This window comes from Rhipicephalus microplus, unplaced genomic scaffold (assembly GCF_043290135.1).
Source record: "Rhipicephalus microplus isolate Deutch F79 unplaced genomic scaffold, USDA_Rmic scaffold_168, whole genome shotgun sequence".
In the NCBI taxonomy this organism is placed as follows: Eukaryota; Metazoa; Arthropoda; class Arachnida; order Ixodida; family Ixodidae; genus Rhipicephalus; species Rhipicephalus microplus.
This window is the reverse complement of record NW_027464739.1, coordinates 53254-71102: the sequence shown is the minus strand read 5'-3', so window position 1 is coordinate 71102 and position 17849 is coordinate 53254. Positions and strand designations below refer to the sequence as shown.

The 17849-nt window shown below is 55.2% G+C and overlaps 1 non-coding gene and 2 pseudogenes across 1 annotated transcript; all 3 read left to right on the top strand.

Annotated features, from left to right (window-relative positions):
- Window positions 1-5730: 5730 nt before the first annotated feature.
- LOC142791471 (U2 spliceosomal RNA) lies at window positions 5731-5903 on the top strand (annotated as a pseudogene).
- Window positions 5904-13783: 7880 nt separating this feature from the next.
- Window positions 13784-13962, top strand: LOC119184556 (U2 spliceosomal RNA; annotated as a pseudogene).
- Window positions 13963-16294: 2332 nt separating this feature from the next.
- Window positions 16295-16486, top strand: LOC142791448 (U2 spliceosomal RNA). Its single transcript, XR_012890229.1, has one exon. It is a non-coding gene; the product is annotated as a U2 spliceosomal RNA (small nuclear RNA).
- The last annotated feature ends 1363 nt before the right edge of the window (window positions 16487-17849 follow it).

Here is a 17849-nt window from a genome sequence, read left to right as displayed (position 1 = left end):
CTTCGCCGCCGCAGCCTCGTGCACGCGGCTGCCACCCTTGGGTTTCGGGCCTCCCCGCCCGGAGACCCTCTACATGCCAGGTCGAGCCAGGCCCCCGGTCCGCCCCTGCTGCCCCGGAGCTCCTTGCGGCGACCCCTGCCATCACCAGACCCCAAGCGGCCCCCGCCTCAGCTGAGCCGCTGCCTACCAGTGTGCAGCTTGACTGCACGTCACGAGTCGTCCCAGAGCCTCGCCCCCCCCGGCGGCTTGCGGGATCCGCCCACCAGTATGGCCATGCCAGTTGAGCTCCCGGTGAGGGAGAATTGTTTCATGTTTTCCGCGCCCGAGGGCGATGTCTCTGTTGACGATCTGATTGATGCAGTAGAATTAACCGCTGGTGATGATAGTGTATTCGTGCTTCAGCACATGGGGGGCGCAAAGTTCCTTGTGTGTACTCGCAATGCTAGTCAGGCGACGAGCCTAATGGTGGCGGAGGGTTTCACGGTGAATGGGGTGAAGGTGCCGGTAGAGGCAGTCGGGCCGCCGGTGACGTACGTGAACGTCTACCGCTACCCGGCTTTCTTGTCTGATGAGGCCCTTAGTAATGCTCTTGCCCCTTTCGGCAAAATTAAGAGCATTTCCTTCGCCACCTTGGCGACTCGCCAGACTAAGCTAAATGGTGTGAGGCTAGTCAAAATAGAAATGTCCCGGCCTGTTCCTAATTTCATGACAATAGCGGGGCACAAAGTCATGTGTGAATACCGTGGGATGCGTCGCGTGTGCGCCCGCTGCGGCGAGGTCGGACATATGGCGACCGCATGTTCTGCCGCGTACTGCAGACGGTGTGGCATTTTTGGCCACGATACGGAGGGCTGCGAGGCCGAATGTAAACGCTGTGGCGGCCACCACGGGACGCGCGAGTGTTTTCGGAGGCGCTCTTACGCGTCTGCCGCCCGCGGTTTCCCCACACTGACTGAAACCACCCCCTCACTTGTACATGTAAGCGGCCCTGCCGTATCGAAGGCCGCCAGTGCCCCACGCCTACAGGTGCTATCGCCAAGGACTGCACCTCGCACCATTGGGAAGGGGCTCCCACCCGAGGACCGCAACTGCAATACTGGCCCGCCCACAGGCAGCAGTGCGGACACTTCGTCTGCCAACGAAGGGGAGAAGCCGGGAAGCGTTGACGACGTCGCCACCACGTCGTCTGAAACAGACACCAGTGACCTCGAGACGGTCTCTGCACAATCGCCACCCACCACGCAGCCCGCACGCCCGCTAGGCGGGCCCGGCCGCCAGGGTTCCTCTGTCGCGCCTAAAGCCCTTACTGGTGCCTCTGAGCAAGAAGCAGCGAGCCTCCTTGTCGCAAACCCACCCACTAACGTGCTGGCTCCAGTCACTCCCCTGGACTTGGAAGAAAGGAGCCAAGACCCCGCCCGAGAGGACTTGCCCATCGTGAGTCGCGGGTACTACGTGCTCCCTGAAGTCCGCGCCCAACCAAGCCTGATACCCCTCCCTGCGCCCTCCTCTGACCATGCGTTGCCCAGTCTCTGCCGAAACCGGGACCCGATTACAGCTCAGATCGCGACTGGCCGCGATCAGAGGACACGCTCGCGCTCGCGCTCGCGCCGACGCACAGGAGAGGGTGTTAAGAGCGATCCGAGAGAACGAGCGACGAGCGGAGAGACGAAGCAGCGACGGGCCGGGCTCGGCGCGAGGAGCAGCGACAGCGACGCCCCTCCGAAAGCGAAATCACAGAAGTTGGGCGAGCGCGCGGAAAGCGAAGGGGACCCGCCCCCTCAAGCCGGCGATTCCAGCGCCTAGTACGCCGACCCCACCCCAGATGGCAGCGCCCTTCCCCCACTGCGCTCCCTTCCTTCTCCCTCTGTGTCCCTTTCCCCTGGCGCGCCATGCACTCACCCTTTCGTAAACTCGCCCCCTCTCCCCTCCTAGCTCCGCTTTATGGCTGACCGGCTGCGTTTCGCCACCTGGAACGTACGCGGGTTCCGCGATAAGACGAAGCAAACCGCCGTCATCTCTTTGGCCAAGCTCCATGACATTGACCTGCTGTTCGTCCAAGAGGCGAATTTCCGTTCCCTCCTCGATGTCACCCTTTTTCGGAACCTTTGCCAGGTCGATGCCTTCTTCTCCTTGACGCGGGCCAAGTCATGCGGGGTCGGAGTCGTTTTCGTCTCTGGAAGGTTCAGGCAAAAGGCTCATTGCGTGTTTGGCGCCGACGGCCGTACGCTAATCCTGGACATCTTCATCGACGGTCGCAAAGTACGGCTCGTTAATGTGTACGCGCCAACAACGAGAACGGAAACGAACACCTTTTTTAGAGAGCTCGGCGAGTCCTTGCAAGCGCCCCTCCCGCATGTAGTCCTCGGCGACTTCAACTGTGTCGTCGACACTACAAGGGACATCAGGGGCCCAGGTCGCGGAGGCTCAGCCTACCATGCGAAAGACCTTGTCAGACTCCTTCGCCGACTACGACTCTCGGATGCATGGGTTCTCCAGCATGATAACGCATTCGGTCCCACTCGCATGTCGAGGACTACCGCCAGTAGGCTCGACCGCGCCTACTTACCTGACCTTTTGTTACCTTCCCTTGAGGCGTGTGAGGTGCTCCCGTTGCCTCCTGCCTTGGCGGGCATTTCGGATCACGTCCCGTTGGTGACAACCGTGCGCGGGAAGCCCGGCCCCAGTCCAGCAAACGCGTCGTGGCGCCTAGATCCGGCTTTATTAAATGACCCGGTTTCCACCCCCCTGATGCAGCAACGCATTGAAGCCACAATCAGAGCGACCCCCCGAGTGACCCCGGCCGTCTGGGACGACCTCAAGGCGACCTGGAAGGCGCATTTACAACAAGAGGGCAGAGCGAGAAAAAAACGCATTACGGCTCAGATGAACGAGTTGCTGCGCAGGATGCGCATCGTCCAGAACGCCGAGTGTCTCACTTCCTGCACTCGCGACTATCTTGCCGCGCTTAAGGTACAGCATGCACGACTGCAACGAGCCATCACCGGCGAGAAGTGCGCGTTCCGAACCACCTCAGAGGGGCACCGGGAAGAGGACCTGCGCGAAGTAAGCGGCAACGGCTCAGTACGGATCCTACAAGTAAGGCGCCCAGACGGCACACTCACGGAAGACCCAGCAGAGATCGAGGCGACCTTTCGACGCCACTTCGAGACCGCTTTCCGCGAACCGGAGCCCATAACGACCTCATCGGAGCTACCGCACCGGTCAGAACTGTACCAATTCTTGAAACACCTCGATGAAGGTGAATGCCCGACCTTATGCGGCGCAGCGACGATGCAGGAATTGTGGGCCGCCATCCAGTCTATGCCACCGAACTCAGCTCCCGGCGCGGATGGCCTCACTGCAGGGTTTTATGCGACCTTTTTTAGTATCCTGAGCGAGCCGCTACTTGGCGTAATCAACAGCATTCTCGAAGGCCACGCGAAACCCGCCTCGTTTGCCATGGGGCGCGTGGTCCTGATACTTAAGGAAGGCTCACCACCGAACGACCCCACGTCATGGCGCCCTATCACGCTACTGAATGCGGATTACAAGATTGTCGCCTCTATTCTAAACAGCCGTTTAAAGACCTTTCTGCCGGACATCATCGCGCCGCACCAAACCTGCGCAGTTCCGGGCAGATCACTGTTTGCCAACCTGAACATGACTAGAGACGCCTTTCAGTACGCCACCGAGAAAAGAGTATCAGGAGCTTTTCTTTCCCTCGACCAGGCCAAGGCCTTCGACCGGGTCAGGCACGCCTACCTGTTCGAAACGCTCCGAGAGTTTGGCCTCCCGGCAGGGTTTGTTAACATCATCAAGCTCCTGTACTCGGACCTCAGGTGCCATGTGGTTGTGAACGGCTCCACTACGGACACCTTCCAGTACACGCGTGGGATCAGACAGGGATGCCCACTTGGCCCGACCCTGTTTGTGCTTTCCATAGAGCCCCTGCTCACGTCCGTAGCCGGTGACACGCGTATTCGGGGCCTCCCGCTCACAGGAACTGCGGAACTAAAGATCCTTGGTTATGCCGATGACATCTCCCTTTTCGTGAGGGACGCCAGTAGCCTCGACCGTTTTCGTCAGCTCTTCGCATTCTACGCGGCAGCGTCCGGAGCGCAGCTGAACGAGGAAAAGTGCAGGGCCCTTCGCTTCGGCAATTTCCCTGCGCATGCCATTGGCACCTTTCAAGCGGTCAACACAGTAAAGGTACTCGGGATATATTTTTCGAGCGAGGGAGTCGCACCGTCAACGTGGTCCCGCGTCCTTGAAAGGGCCGCTCAAATGGCAGAGCGTGCAGGCCTGCGAGACCTCCCGTTGCGCGAGAAAGCGCTGGCGGTTAAAACGAGTATTTGCGCACTTGCTTTGTACGCAAGTCGAGTAGCAGTGATGCCCGCAAGGACGATAAACCAGCTGTCCAAGCTCATCACGGCGTACTTGTGGGAAGGGAAACCGCCACCTTTAAAAAGACACCTCTTACACCTGGCAGTATCCGAAGGGGGTCTCGGCCTTCCACATGTACAGAGCGCAGGCAGAATTCTAGCCCTTAAAACCGCCCGAGCGCTCGCGCGCGCGAGCGATTACGTTGGCCACAACCTCCTCCTCTACTGGAGCGGTGCCAGGCACGACTGGCTGGACGCTGGCCGACACACCGGTCCTTTTGCTGAAGCACCCGCGCCCTACTATAAAACGGCAGCGGCAACAATGCGCATGTTGGGGAATGAACTACCCGGCTGTGACGTAGACGAAGACCCGCCAGCACGCATCGTCGAGGCCATCACGATGAACCAGCTAAGCGATGCCGACCGAAAACGGGCCAAGCGCGCGCAGAGCGAACTTGGCTCCCTCCGTTGCGGCATCCCCCGCGAGGCGCACGATTTGCTCCTTAAAAAGGCCTGGCACGTCCTACCTACAAGACAGCGCCTTAACAAATTAGGCATAGTCCCGAATGCTAGCTGCCCCAACTGTCGCGTCGTGGAAACGCAGGAGCACGCGTTGTTCGAATGCGTCGCGGTGAAACCCGTGTGGCGCATGGTGGCCCACTCCTTCGGCATCCGCACCCCTCCCAACCACAAACGTAACAAAGGCGCCTTCGCCCAGCTCGTGGTGATTTTCACAGTGTTGGTTTTATGGCAGAGGCGATCGCTTGCGGAAGCGCGCAGGAAACCAGTACGAGCCGCGTTTCCGGCAGTCTCGAGGATCCGAAGGCTGCTGTGGGCCTATTTATCGGCCGAACTCGAAGCCAGCGGCGAGGAAAAGTTCCTCCGTCGCTGGCATACGAAATTTTTCTTCCTCAGGGACGGCAAGCTAGCCGCCCCAATCACTCCCTTCTAACCCCCCCCCCCCCCCCCCTCCTGCTCCAACACCTTATGTTTAAGTTGTGCGTTCTACATGCATCCCATGTGTCAATCTTTTGAGGTGTAACTCAGACCTTGTTGTGTACCCCCCCCCCCCCCCCCAGCGTCTATATTCATTCGTGGGGAAACTGACATCCATTGCTCATCTTGTTTTCCGGCATTGTATATATGTATATAGCCCGCGTGTTTTTTTTTCGATTCTCTGTACGCCTTGTTTACTCACCTTGGTATATACACACATCCGTTGTTCAATGTTACTATGTTTTTTTTCTGTGCTATAAGTAACTCATGTATTTGATGTAGTTATCAGCCGATTACCCGGCGGTGCATACTGTACTGTTTTTTTTTGTTTCATGCGTTCAGAGTTGAATAAACTTCTCCTTGTGTGTAGTATCTGTTCTTATCAGCTTAATATCTGATACGGATCCTATTTGGATCCAAGATATTAAACTTATTTTTGTGATGCGGCGGAGTGCTTGAAGCTTGCTTCACCTCCGCCACGGGTTGGCCCGGTATTGCACTACCTCCGGGATCGGCCCACTCACCCCCTGCGGGGTGAGTTCGACAATAAATTCAATGATAGAAGGAGTGTTCGGATTTACCCATGATACCGGGGTAAACGGCGTGGGTGCGTCGAGTGTCCGAGACGGTGCCCCGAATACCGCGCCCCGGCTGACGCGGTATTCGCGTGCAGGGAGTGCGCTAGCTGTGTTTACACTTACGATTGCTCTGGGAAAATAAATGTTTCCGTGTGTATTTCATATATGGAGGGTCTCTTTTATTTTGTTATGTTCACACGTACATACTCAAGTTTCTTATTTTTTTCAACATTCCTACTCATATTAATAAAACTATTGAGGAAATTATCATTACTGTTTCGGAGGAAAGCTAGAAGTGTGTATACGATGTGTATGCATGTGCGATGTGTATGTATGTATGTGTGTAGAAGTGTGTATGTATGTGCCAAGCTATTTCCGCTTTTCGAATTCACCCGTTTCGCAACGAAAAATAAAAAAAGCCTCTAGAAAATGGGGTTTGGTTGGTGTTTCTGTTTACAGTTGCAGTGGCAAGCGAAGGCATTTTTATTTCACATCTTCACGCGGCGTCTGAACCTGAAGACGCGTGCTCTCGCCACGTCTACGCATCTACACTATTCCCCATCACAAATTAAAATCGCAAAGAACGCCACAGGACCCACTCCGCACACACCTGCTGTACGGTGGAGCGGCAAAGCCCCGATGTGCTTTTCCTATGTCCACTGACCTTTGGGGTTTGACGTCCCAAAACCACCATATGATTATGGGAAAATTTCGACCACCTGGGGTTCTTTCACGTGCACCCTAATCTGAGCACAGGGAAATGCAGCCGCCGCGGCCGGGATTCGATCCCACCACCTGCGGGGCAGCAGCCGAGTACCTTACGGCCATCAGACCACCACGGCGGGCATCGCCTTGTTGATCAAACACTTCATTTCTGAACACCATCTCATACCAGCTCATCCACCGTTGGCTCTCGTTAATTACAACGAACATCCTCGCACGCTCACCTCAATGGAATTGCCAGTTGCTGGAAGTTCCAAGAAAATTGCGCACTAGACGTACGGACGCACCACGCACGTACCTGAAGCGACGTGGACCCCAGGACGCGTGAGATCACGCCCCGGGCGCGCTTTGCCTCCGTACCCACTCGTCACTCCTCACAGCTTCACTAAGCCGAGTATGTAGAAGTCGAAGAAGCAGAACAACAAACCAGCCAATCCCCCACAGTGGGTGTGAGCCACAAGTGAAGGTCAACAAAAACAAGCAACACCAGCGAGCGCAGTGACGAAGCTATCGTAATGGGGCGAAATAATCCACGAATATGGCTGCACGTTGACGCACGGTCGCATTTGTGCAACCACCCGTGTCTCCCGAAGACCGTCTGTCACGAGTCTTCGACGAAAAGCGCAGGCGAGTACTTCTCCACTGATTTCCGCGACCACTTGACGACCGCCTTCGGCCGCCTCATGTCCGTCCGGCACGATCGACGGAGCGCCGCACCAGCGCCTCGTACACGCCACCATAGCACTCCTACCCCTCGGAATCAGCAAAACTCGGACGTTTTCGACCACGACAGACAGAACCTGCCGGCCCGTTGAACGCTTGAACGACATCGCAGCGGCAAGTCGCACACTCACGTTCCGTCACCCTCTGCCACATGATCCTTCATTCACCGGCTTCACAACCCACGCGGTAGACGTTTCGCACGCATTCCCGGGTCTGCCTTTCACGGCAGGACCTTCGTCGACCTCGGTGCGGTGTTCCGCCACGTCGGAACTTGCAAGGCATATGTTGTGCGTGCTGAAGCAGCCAAAGGCACCACCTTTTTGCCGATGATTGTGGGCGTCGTTGCAGAGGCGTTGCTTGGGCAGCCGGCGTAGAAGCCATGTTGGATAGGTGACGTATTCACATTTTGCACAGTCATTTTTTTTTTTTTTTTCCTTTTAGATTTTGGTGCTCGAGTTGGACATGTACACTATGCATCAGTTTTTAAAACAAGTGCTGTAGCATCCCTCGCGACATGCCTGATAATGTTCGCCGGCAAGCATTTGGTGTGACGTCATGGGCGCATAGAGAGTACGCATGCAAGCAAGCACGCGTGGCTTCGACCTCTGGGAAAAAGAAGGTTTCAGTTTTAACATGTTTGTAAGCGAAACTAGAAACTTCAAGCGGACTGGGGATAAAAGCAATGCCGTGAAGCCAGCGCTGCCGCTGTCGGTGCACAATGCTGGTTGTGCATGGGTGGACGTCGGAATTGCTTTGCTACTGTTTGCCCGGCTTTTGGCCAGAACTAAGTACGAGGTGTGAAAGAATGGATTTTAATTACGTGCTAATGAATTGCATCGCTTCTCGGCCTTTTGGCTAAGATCAAAGTGTAGTGTTGGCTTGTCCATCCTACTCCTGCTCTTTGTAGAAGCAATCGACCACCCGCCCGGTTAGTGCGGTGTCTTTCTCTGTCTCTTCTTGTGTTGTTGTTGTGTGCATGCCTTCTTAGCTTGTTCGAGCGACCAGCAACGACTGCCTGCGGATTCTTGGACCCCCCTGCTGACACTTGGTTCCTGCTGCCCTGGATTTCTGGCTCTGGTCATTGGTGAGATGCTAGTTCTTTAAAACACTTCTTTTTTGCCTTTCTTTTCCGCCCCCCTTTGGGGGGGTGGGTTCTCGTGCTCGGCGAGACGGGCTGCTCCAACCGGCCTTGCCGGCAGCTTCCCGTCTGAAAAGCACCCTTTTTCTTGTGTATTAGTTGGCTCAGCGGCCCTTGCATCATCTGCCCAAGTGATGTAAGATAGCGCAAGCCTTCCTTGCACGCTTTTTTTTTTTCTTTCGGAGCGCGCCTCTACTCTGGACACCAGCGAGCGCCGCTGGTGACCACGTGGAAGCAGCGTCTCCGCTCTCTCCTCTTTCTTCACTTTTCTCTCTCTTTTTTTTTTTTCTTTTTCCTCTCTTCTACTTTCCGTCCACGTGGCCCGCGCTAAGGCTCCCCTCCCGCTCCCACTGTTGCCAGCTACACTAACAATGTAGCCAGGCGACTTTCTCTCTACTCTTGCACGCTCTTTTTTTTTTTTTTTCCGGAAGCACCTCTGCTGACACGTGTCAGTAGAGGGCACGCTTAACCGGGTTCTCCTGCCTTCCCCCTTTTTTTTTTCTCTTTTCTCTTCTCTCACTTGCTCTCTTTCCTCTGTCTTCTTTACTAATTCCTTCTGGTACCCTCCTCTCTGCTGAGGCGGTCAGTACTCTCTCTGCCTTCTTGGGGCTGCCAGCTGCACTCACCATGTAGCGGGTAGCCCGCGACTCTCACTGGTGCGCACGCCGTGGTTTTTTTTTTCTCTCTTCATTTTCTTTTTCTTCCTCTTCCTCTCTCGGCGAGCGCACCCCTCTTCTCTCTTCTCCCCCGACTAGGGGGAGGAGGTCACACACTCCCTCCTTTTCTTCCCCTTTGTCTTAGGTCGTCAGCTACACTTAAACATGGGTTGACGATCACCCCCCACCCCCACCCTTTTTTTTTCCCTTCTCTTCTTTCTCTATCTCCTCTCCATCTTTCTACTTCTCATTCAAGTGTACAGTGCCGTCTTTTATTGAAGTGTTTTTTCTCAAGATGCCTAAGTGTTCTCACAATGATGTACATCCGGCCGTGATAATCCTGTTTTCTTTAGAAGTGTTCGCCCACCAGTAGGTGATGTCCGAGGAGGTAGGTCCCCCGAATACAGGGGAGACCGGGACGCCCACTGCACCGAGGCCGCGAGATGCCCAAAACCAACCCCAGCTAGGCAAGGAGGGACAGACCCTTGATGTCTTTTTCCCAATCCCACACAGCTTCACCTGCCCCATAGACAAATGTGGGGTACGGTACTCCGGGATCAGCTGGACAAGCAGGCGACAAAGCTTGGTGCGGCATCTACTAGATGAGCATGAGCTCAAAGTAAAGGTGGCATACACCTGTACCCTATGCTCCACGACCGGCCTTGGGCTGCATCCCACACTCCACTCCTGCATCGCAAGAGGTAGACACGAGCTGTCGCCCCTCGACCTCAACAGGCACAAGTGTCCACAATGCCCTGCCACCATGACAACAAGGAAGGGACTGGACAACCACATGCGCAAACACAAAAGACAGGAAGCACAGCACATGAACGAGGGACCAACGACTTCAAGGACTTCGAGGGCGGCACCTACTGCAACTCCGACTGGCCGACCCCCCCGCGCTGCTGCCGGCAACCAAGCCACACGGACAATGACCCTTCGATCGTCGCAGAGCTCCAACTCAACGACGTCAACGGGATCATCACCAAGCGAGGACAGCACGACACTGAGCGCAACGCCGGACTCTCCAGCACCAACAGAGCTGGCACTCACACCTTCCTCCCCCCTTCTAGGTGACTTGCAGGAAATCCCTGACCGGGTTTCGGCAACTACGGGCACCCCATCGCCCACGCCTAGCGAGGCCGCCACAGCGAGGAGCAGGTCTTCATGTGCCTCTCTGTTCTCACAGGTTGGAAATGCATCCTCCATCACGCCGAGTCCCAGGCAACATGAGTCACCGCACAGCGACACGGACCACGACAACCCACGGCGTTCCCGGCCACCATCACCGGACCGGGCCCTTACCCCTCTCCCTCCTCTCTTAGGCAGCACAGCTTGCTCTCCAAGCCAGAGCTCCAGGGATGCGACAATTCCATCAGCAACCAGCGAGGAGGAGTCACGACCAGAAGGGTCACGGTTTTCGTCCCGTCTCCAGCAGGATCCAGACACAGCCCGCGCTACTCAGAGGACCAGTCAACAAGGAGCACCGCAGCACAGCTTGGACACGGCACAAGGGAACCCTCAACCAAGTCCATCAGCCAGGAGTGTCAGCCACAGCGTCGACTCCCCCACACCCCCAACGTCACCCGAGGGACTTTCGATAGACGACGCAGGCGGCGAGTCACAGGACCCCGCCCCACAGACAGTGAACCCCGGCGAGATCACCCTCTCCGGGCCAATCGACGACACAAGCGTACTCGCAGAGCAGACCCAGCGAATCCGGCAACTGCTTCGGGAGCCCGCCACTGCTGAGCGCTGGGACGACTTCCTCTCCATCCTGGAGGAGGCCGTATCGGCGGTGAGGAGGGAGGCGAAAATTCCAGACAACCCTGCCGGTGGAAAACCCCGCGTCCCGACCAACCCGAACAACGCCCAGCAGATACAGAGCCTGTATCGTCGCAACCGCCGTCGGGCTGTTCGTGTCATCGTACAGGGCGAAACAAAACACTGCGAGATTCCGCTCGACAAACTGGAGCAACACTTTGCTGAAACATGGGCGCCGAAGGAAGGGAACACCCACCTGCTCCTTAACAAGGCTCGCCCGGACGACATGACAGAGATCTGCCTCGCCCGATTCACCAGCGACGAGGTGGCGGCCCGTCTTCGCAGATGCGAAAACACGGCCCCCGGCAGTGACAGGATCACCTACCGTCATTGGAAAGAACACGATCCTGATGGTCTCTTTCTATCCGCAGCATTCAACGTGTGCCTCCATTTCAAGCAAGTGCCCGACGCCTGGAAGGAAACGAGGACCATCCTAATCCACAAGAAGGGTGATCCGAGTGAGGTCACGAATTGGAGACCCATTGCCCTTGGGAACACCATCTCCAAGCTGTATGCGGGTTGCCTAGCTTCCCGCATGCAGCAGTGGGTGTGTGACCATGACGTGCTCTCGAGGTGTCAAAAGGGGTTCCTGCCGCACGACGGCGTGTTTGAACACAACTTCGTGCTGCAGGAGCGCCTGGACGCCGCGCGGGCCGGCGGTGGTGACCTTTGCGTGGCCTTTCTCGACTTCGCCAACGCATTTGGCTCAGTTCCGCACAACGCACTAATCGATTCTCTTCGTGGTGCAGGTGCAGGAGAGGACTTCTGCGCAATCATCGCAGACCTCTACCGAGACAACGCCACCCGGATTGTCGCCGAAGCTGGGACAACGGCCCCAGTCACAATCTCCGCCGGAATTAGACAGGGCTGCCCACTGAGCGGCCTGCTCTTCAACTTGGTGCTCGATCCAGTCATTCGGGCGGTCCAAGGAGGTGAGAGGCAGCACAATGTGCTGGCTTACGCCGATGATTTGACCCCCTTGGCGGACAGCCCCAAGAAACTGCAGGACCGCATCAACGTCGTGGCGGCTCTCGCGGGCCAGCTGGGACTTCGGCTGAACCCCAAGAAGTGCAGAAGCCTGCACCTCTCTGGTAGGACTCCCGTAGGCACTAGGGACACGAAATTCTTCGTCGACGGAGAAGAGATCCCTCGCATCAGTGACTACGAGAGTCAATCTTTTCTAGGACGCCCCGTCGGGTTCAGCCTTCTCCAAGACCGCTCTAAGGTCGATGAGGCGATCTCCGTCGGCCGCACCCTGCTCGAGTCCATGCTTGCCCCATGGCAGCGAATTGATGCACTGAAAACTTTTGTCTTTCCAGCACTCAACTTCGCCATGCGGTGCGGACAAGTGGGCAAGGCGGAATGGGCCCGCCTAGACGACGCACTCCGGCCCCTGATAAAGAAAACTCTTTATCTTCCAGGTAACGCTGCAAACAACTACCTCTACGGCAGCGCAGCGGCCGGAGCAGCTGGAATCCCCCTCGCCGCAGACACAAGTGACGCCTGCCGCGTGGACAACGCCTTCAAGCTTCTGACCTCGGCCGATCTCGAGGTCCGGGAACTTGCCTTCGAAGCGCTAACCAAAATTGTCTCCAAGCGCATTCGCAGGCAGGCCACCAACGAGGAGCTCGCCTGCTACCTCAGCGGCGAAACGGAGGGCATTTTCCAGGCACGGCCGACACAACTGCAGTCCGTCTGGACCGAGGCTCGGAAGGCTTCCCGCAGGCTACACGTCACCTGGGAAATTTTCGAGGACGGGGGGACCAGCATCACGTGTGACGGAGAGGAAACTCTCACGTCAAAGAAACGACGAAAAGTGGTGAAAACGCTGCGCTTCCGAATGATGCGGGCACGCGATCGCTTCCTTCAAGAAATGCCCAATCAAGGGAAGGCAATGGAATGCGTCGCCGCAGACCCGAGCAGCTCCCACTTCATGCGCTCCGGCAAATTCACCCGCTTTTGCGACTGGCGCTTCATTCACAGGGCACGCCTGAACCTCCTACCTGTGAATGGAGCCAACCCATGGACCACCTCCGCCGACAAACGGTGCCGTGTGTGCGGTTACGCAGTGGAAACGCTGCCACACGTCCTGGGTCACTGCATGCGCCACAGCATGGCCTACACCAGTCGTCACAACAAGATTGTGGCGAGGGTGAAACAAGCCGCCAGCAAGAAGTTCACGGTCACGCATGAGAACAGAGCGGTTGGTACCACCAACCTTCGCCCCGACCTCGTTCTCGCCAGGGGGGAAGAGGCGATCATCGTGGACGTGACCTGCCCCTTTGACAACCGGCTCAAAGCACTCGAGGCAGCCCGACTGGAAAAGGAACGAAAATACGAACCAGTTCGGGACTTCTTGCTCCGCCGCTACCAGAGAGTCACGATCGAAGCAGTCGTCGTCGGCATGCTTGGCTCCTGGGACCCGGCAAATGACAGAGTTTTCAAAAAACTCTGCAGCCGGAGATATCTCCGGTTACTTAAGAAGCTTGCAGTGAGCGAGACCATTGCAGCTTCTCGGGAAGTGTACTGCGCACACGTGGCCATAAAGTGACTGTCACTCGCTGGGCCACGTGCTGACAAAGTCACCCTCCCAAAGACATCGCAAAAATAAGAGGTGATACTACACGACACACGCCCCTTTCACTTTTTCTCCCCTGCTATTTCCTATTTTCACCTTCTCTATACACAGTTCACGATACACCACCTTCTTCCTTTCTGGTTGAAGGAACAAAAAATGAGAACAAGTTTTTCCTTTTCGGTCAGAAATGTTCCTAACATTTTTGAAAACCTCTGTTCTTATCAGCTTAATATCTGATACGGATCCTATTTGGATCCAAGATATTAAACTTATTTTTGTGATGCGGCGGAGTGCTTGAAGCTTGCTTCACCTCCGCCACGGGTTGGCCCGGTATTGCACTACCTCCGGGATCGGCCCACTCACCCCCTGCGGGGTGAGTTCGACAATAAATTCAATGATAGAAGGAGTGTTCGGATTTACCCATGATACCGGGGTAAACGGCGTGGGTGCGTCGAGTGTCCGAGACGGTGCCCCGAATACCGCGCCCCGGCTGACGCGGTATTCGCGTGCAGGGAGTGCGCTAGCTGTGTTTACACTTACGATTGCTCTGGGAAAATAAATGTTTCCGTGTGTATTTCATATATGGAGGGTCTCTTTTATTTTGTTATGTTCACACGTACATACTCAAGTTTCTTATTTTTTTCAACATTCCTACTCATATTAATAAAACTATTGAGGAAATTATCATTACTGTTTCGGAGGAAAGCTAGAAGTGTGTATACGATGTGTATGCATGTGCGATGTGTATGTATGTATGTGTGTAGAAGTGTGTATGTATGTGCCAAGCTATTTCCGCTTTTCGAATTCACCCGTTTCGCAACGAAAAATAAAAAAAGCCTCTAGAAAATGGGGTTTGGTTGGTGTTTCTGTTTACAGTTGCAGTGGCAAGCGAAGGCATTTTTATTTCACATCTTCACGCGGCGTCTGAACCTGAAGACGCGTGCTCTCGCCACGTCTACGCATCTACACTATTCCCCATCACAAATTAAAATCGCAAAGAACGCCACAGGACCCACTCCGCACACACCTGCTGTACGGTGGAGCGGCAAAGCCCCGATGTGCTTTTCCTATGTCCACTGACCTTTGGGGTTTGACGTCCCAAAACCACCATATGATTATGGGAAAATTTCGACCACCTGGGGTTCTTTCACGTGCACCCTAATCTGAGCACAGGGAAATGCAGCCGCCGCGGCCGGGATTCGATCCCACCACCTGCGGGGCAGCAGCCGAGTACCTTACGGCCATCAGACCACCACGGCGGGCATCGCCTTGTTGATCAAACACTTCATTTCTGAACACCATCTCATACCAGCTCATCCACCGTTGGCTCTCGTTAATTACAACGAACATCCTCGCACGCTCACCTCAATGGAATTGCCAGTTGCTGGAAGTTCCAAGAAAATTGCGCACTAGACGTACGGACGCACCACGCACGTACCTGAAGCGACGTGGACCCCAGGACGCGTGAGATCACGCCCCGGGCGCGCTTTGCCTCCGTACCCACTCGTCACTCCTCACAGCTTCACTAAGCCGAGTATGTAGAAGTCGAAGAAGCAGAACAACAAACCAGCCAATCCCCCACAGTGGGTGTGAGCCACAAGTGAAGGTCAACAAAAACAAGCAACACCAGCGAGCGCAGTGACGAAGCTATCGTAATGGGGCGAAATAATCCACGAATATGGCTGCACGTTGACGCACGGTCGCATTTGTGCAACCACCCGTGTCTCCCGAAGACCGTCTGTCGCGAGTCTTCGACGAAAAGCGCAGGCGAGTACTTCTCCACTGATTTCCGCGACCACTTGACGACCGCCTTCGGCCGCCTCATGTCCGTCCGGCACGATCGACGGAGCGCCGCACCAGCGCCTCGTACACGCCACCATAGCACTCCTACCCCTCGGAATCAGCAAAACTCGGACGTTTTCGACCACGACAGACAGAACCTGCCGGCCCGTTGAACGCTTGAACGACATCGCAGCGGCAAGTCGCACACTCACGTTCCGTCACCCTCTGCCACATGATCCTTCATTCACCGGCTTCACAACCCACGCGGTAGACGTTTCGCACGCATTCCCGGGTCTGCCTTTCACGGCAGGACCTTCGTCGACCTCGGTGCGGTGTTCCGCCACGTCGGAACTTGCAAGGCATATGTTGTGCGTGCTGAAGCAGCCAAAGGCACCACCTTTTTGCCGATGATTGTGGGCGTCGTTGCAGAGGCGTTGCTTGGGCAGCCGGCGTAGAAGCCATGTTGGATAGGTGACGTATTCACATTTTGCACAGTCATTTTTTTTTTTTTTCCTTTTAGATTTTGGTGCTCGAGTTGGACATGTACACTATGCATCAGTTTTTAAAACAAGTGCTGTAGCATCCCTCGCGACATGCCTGATAATGTTCGCCGGCAAGCATTTGGTGTGACGTCATGGGCGCATAGAGAGTACGCATGCAAGCAAGCACGCGTGGCTTCGACCTCTGGGAAAAAGAAGGTTTCAGTTTTAACATGTTTGTAAGCGAAACTAGAAACTTCAAGCGGACTGGGGATAAAAGCAATGCCGTGAAGCCAGCGCTGCCGCTGTCGGTGCACAATGCTGGTTGTGCATGGGTGGACGTCGGAATTGCTTTGCTACTGTTTGCCCGGCTTTTGGCCAGAACTAAGTACGAGGTGTGAAAGAATGGATTTTAATTACGTGCTAATGAATTGCATCGCTTCTCGGCCTTTTGGCTAAGATCAAAGTGTAGTATCTGTTCTTATCAGCTTAATATCTGATACGGATCCTATTTGGATCCAAGATATTAAACTTATTTTTGTGATGCGGCGGAGTGCTTGAAGCTTGCTTCACCTCCGCCACGGGTTGGCCCGGTATTGCACTACCTCCGGGATCGGCCCACTCACCCCCTGCGGGGTGAGTTCGACAATAAATTCAATGATAGAAGGAGTGTTCGGATTTACCCATGATACCGGGGTAAACGGCGTGGGTGCGTCGAGTGTCCGAGACGGTGCCCCGAATACCGCGCCCCGGCTGACGCGGTATTCGCGTGCAGGGAGTGCGCTAGCTGTGTTTACACTTACGATTGCTCTGGGAAAATAAATGTTTCCGTGTGTATTTCATATATGGAGGGTCTCTTTTATTTTGTTATGTTCACACGTACATACTCAAGTTTCTTATTTTTTTCAACATTCCTACTCATATTAATAAAACTATTGAGGAAATTATCATTACTGTTTCGGAGGAAAGCTAGAAGTGTGTATACGATGTGTATGCATGTGCGATGTGTATGTATGTATGTGTGTAGAAGTGTGTATGTATGTGCCAAGCTATTTCCGCTTTTCGAATTCACCCGTTTCGCAACGAAAAATAAAAAAAGCCTCTAGAAAATGGGGTTTGGTTGGTGTTTCTGTTTACAGTTGCAGTGGCAAGCGAAGGCATTTTTATTTCACATCTTCACGCGGCGTCTGAACCTGAAGACGCGTGCTCTCGCCACGTCTACGCATCTACACTATTCCCCATCACAAATTAAAATCGCAAAGAACGCCACAGGACCCACTCCGCACACACCTGCTGTACGGTGGAGCGGCAAAGCCCCGATGTGCTTTTCCTATGTCCACTGACCTTTGGGGTTTGACGTCCCAAAACCACCATATGATTATGGGAAAATTTCGACCACCTGGGGTTCTTTCACGTGCACCCTAATCTGAGCACAGGGAAATGCAGCCGCCGCGGCCGGGATTCGATCCCACCACCTGCGGGGCAGCAGCCGAGTACCTTACGGCCATCAGACCACCACGGCGGGCATCGCCTTGTTGATCAAACACTTCATTTCTGAACACCATCTCATACCAGCTCATCCACCGTTGGCTCTCGTTAATTACAACGAACATCCTCGCACGCTCACCTCAATGGAATTGCCAGTTGCTGGAAGTTCCAAGAAAATTGCGCACTAGACGTACGGACGCACCACGCACGTACCTGAAGCGACGTGGACCCCAGGACGCGTGAGATCACGCCCCGGGCGCGCTTTGCCTCCGTACCCACTCGTCACTCCTCACAGCTTCACTAAGCCGAGTATGTAGAAGTCGAAGAAGCAGAACAACAAACCAGCCAATCCCCCACAGTGGGTGTGAGCCACAAGTGAAGGTCAACAAAAACAAGCAACACCAGCGAGCGCAGTGACGAAGCTATCGTAATGGGGCGAAATAATCCACGAATATGGCTGCACGTTGACGCACGGTCGCATTTGTGCAACCACCCGTGTCTC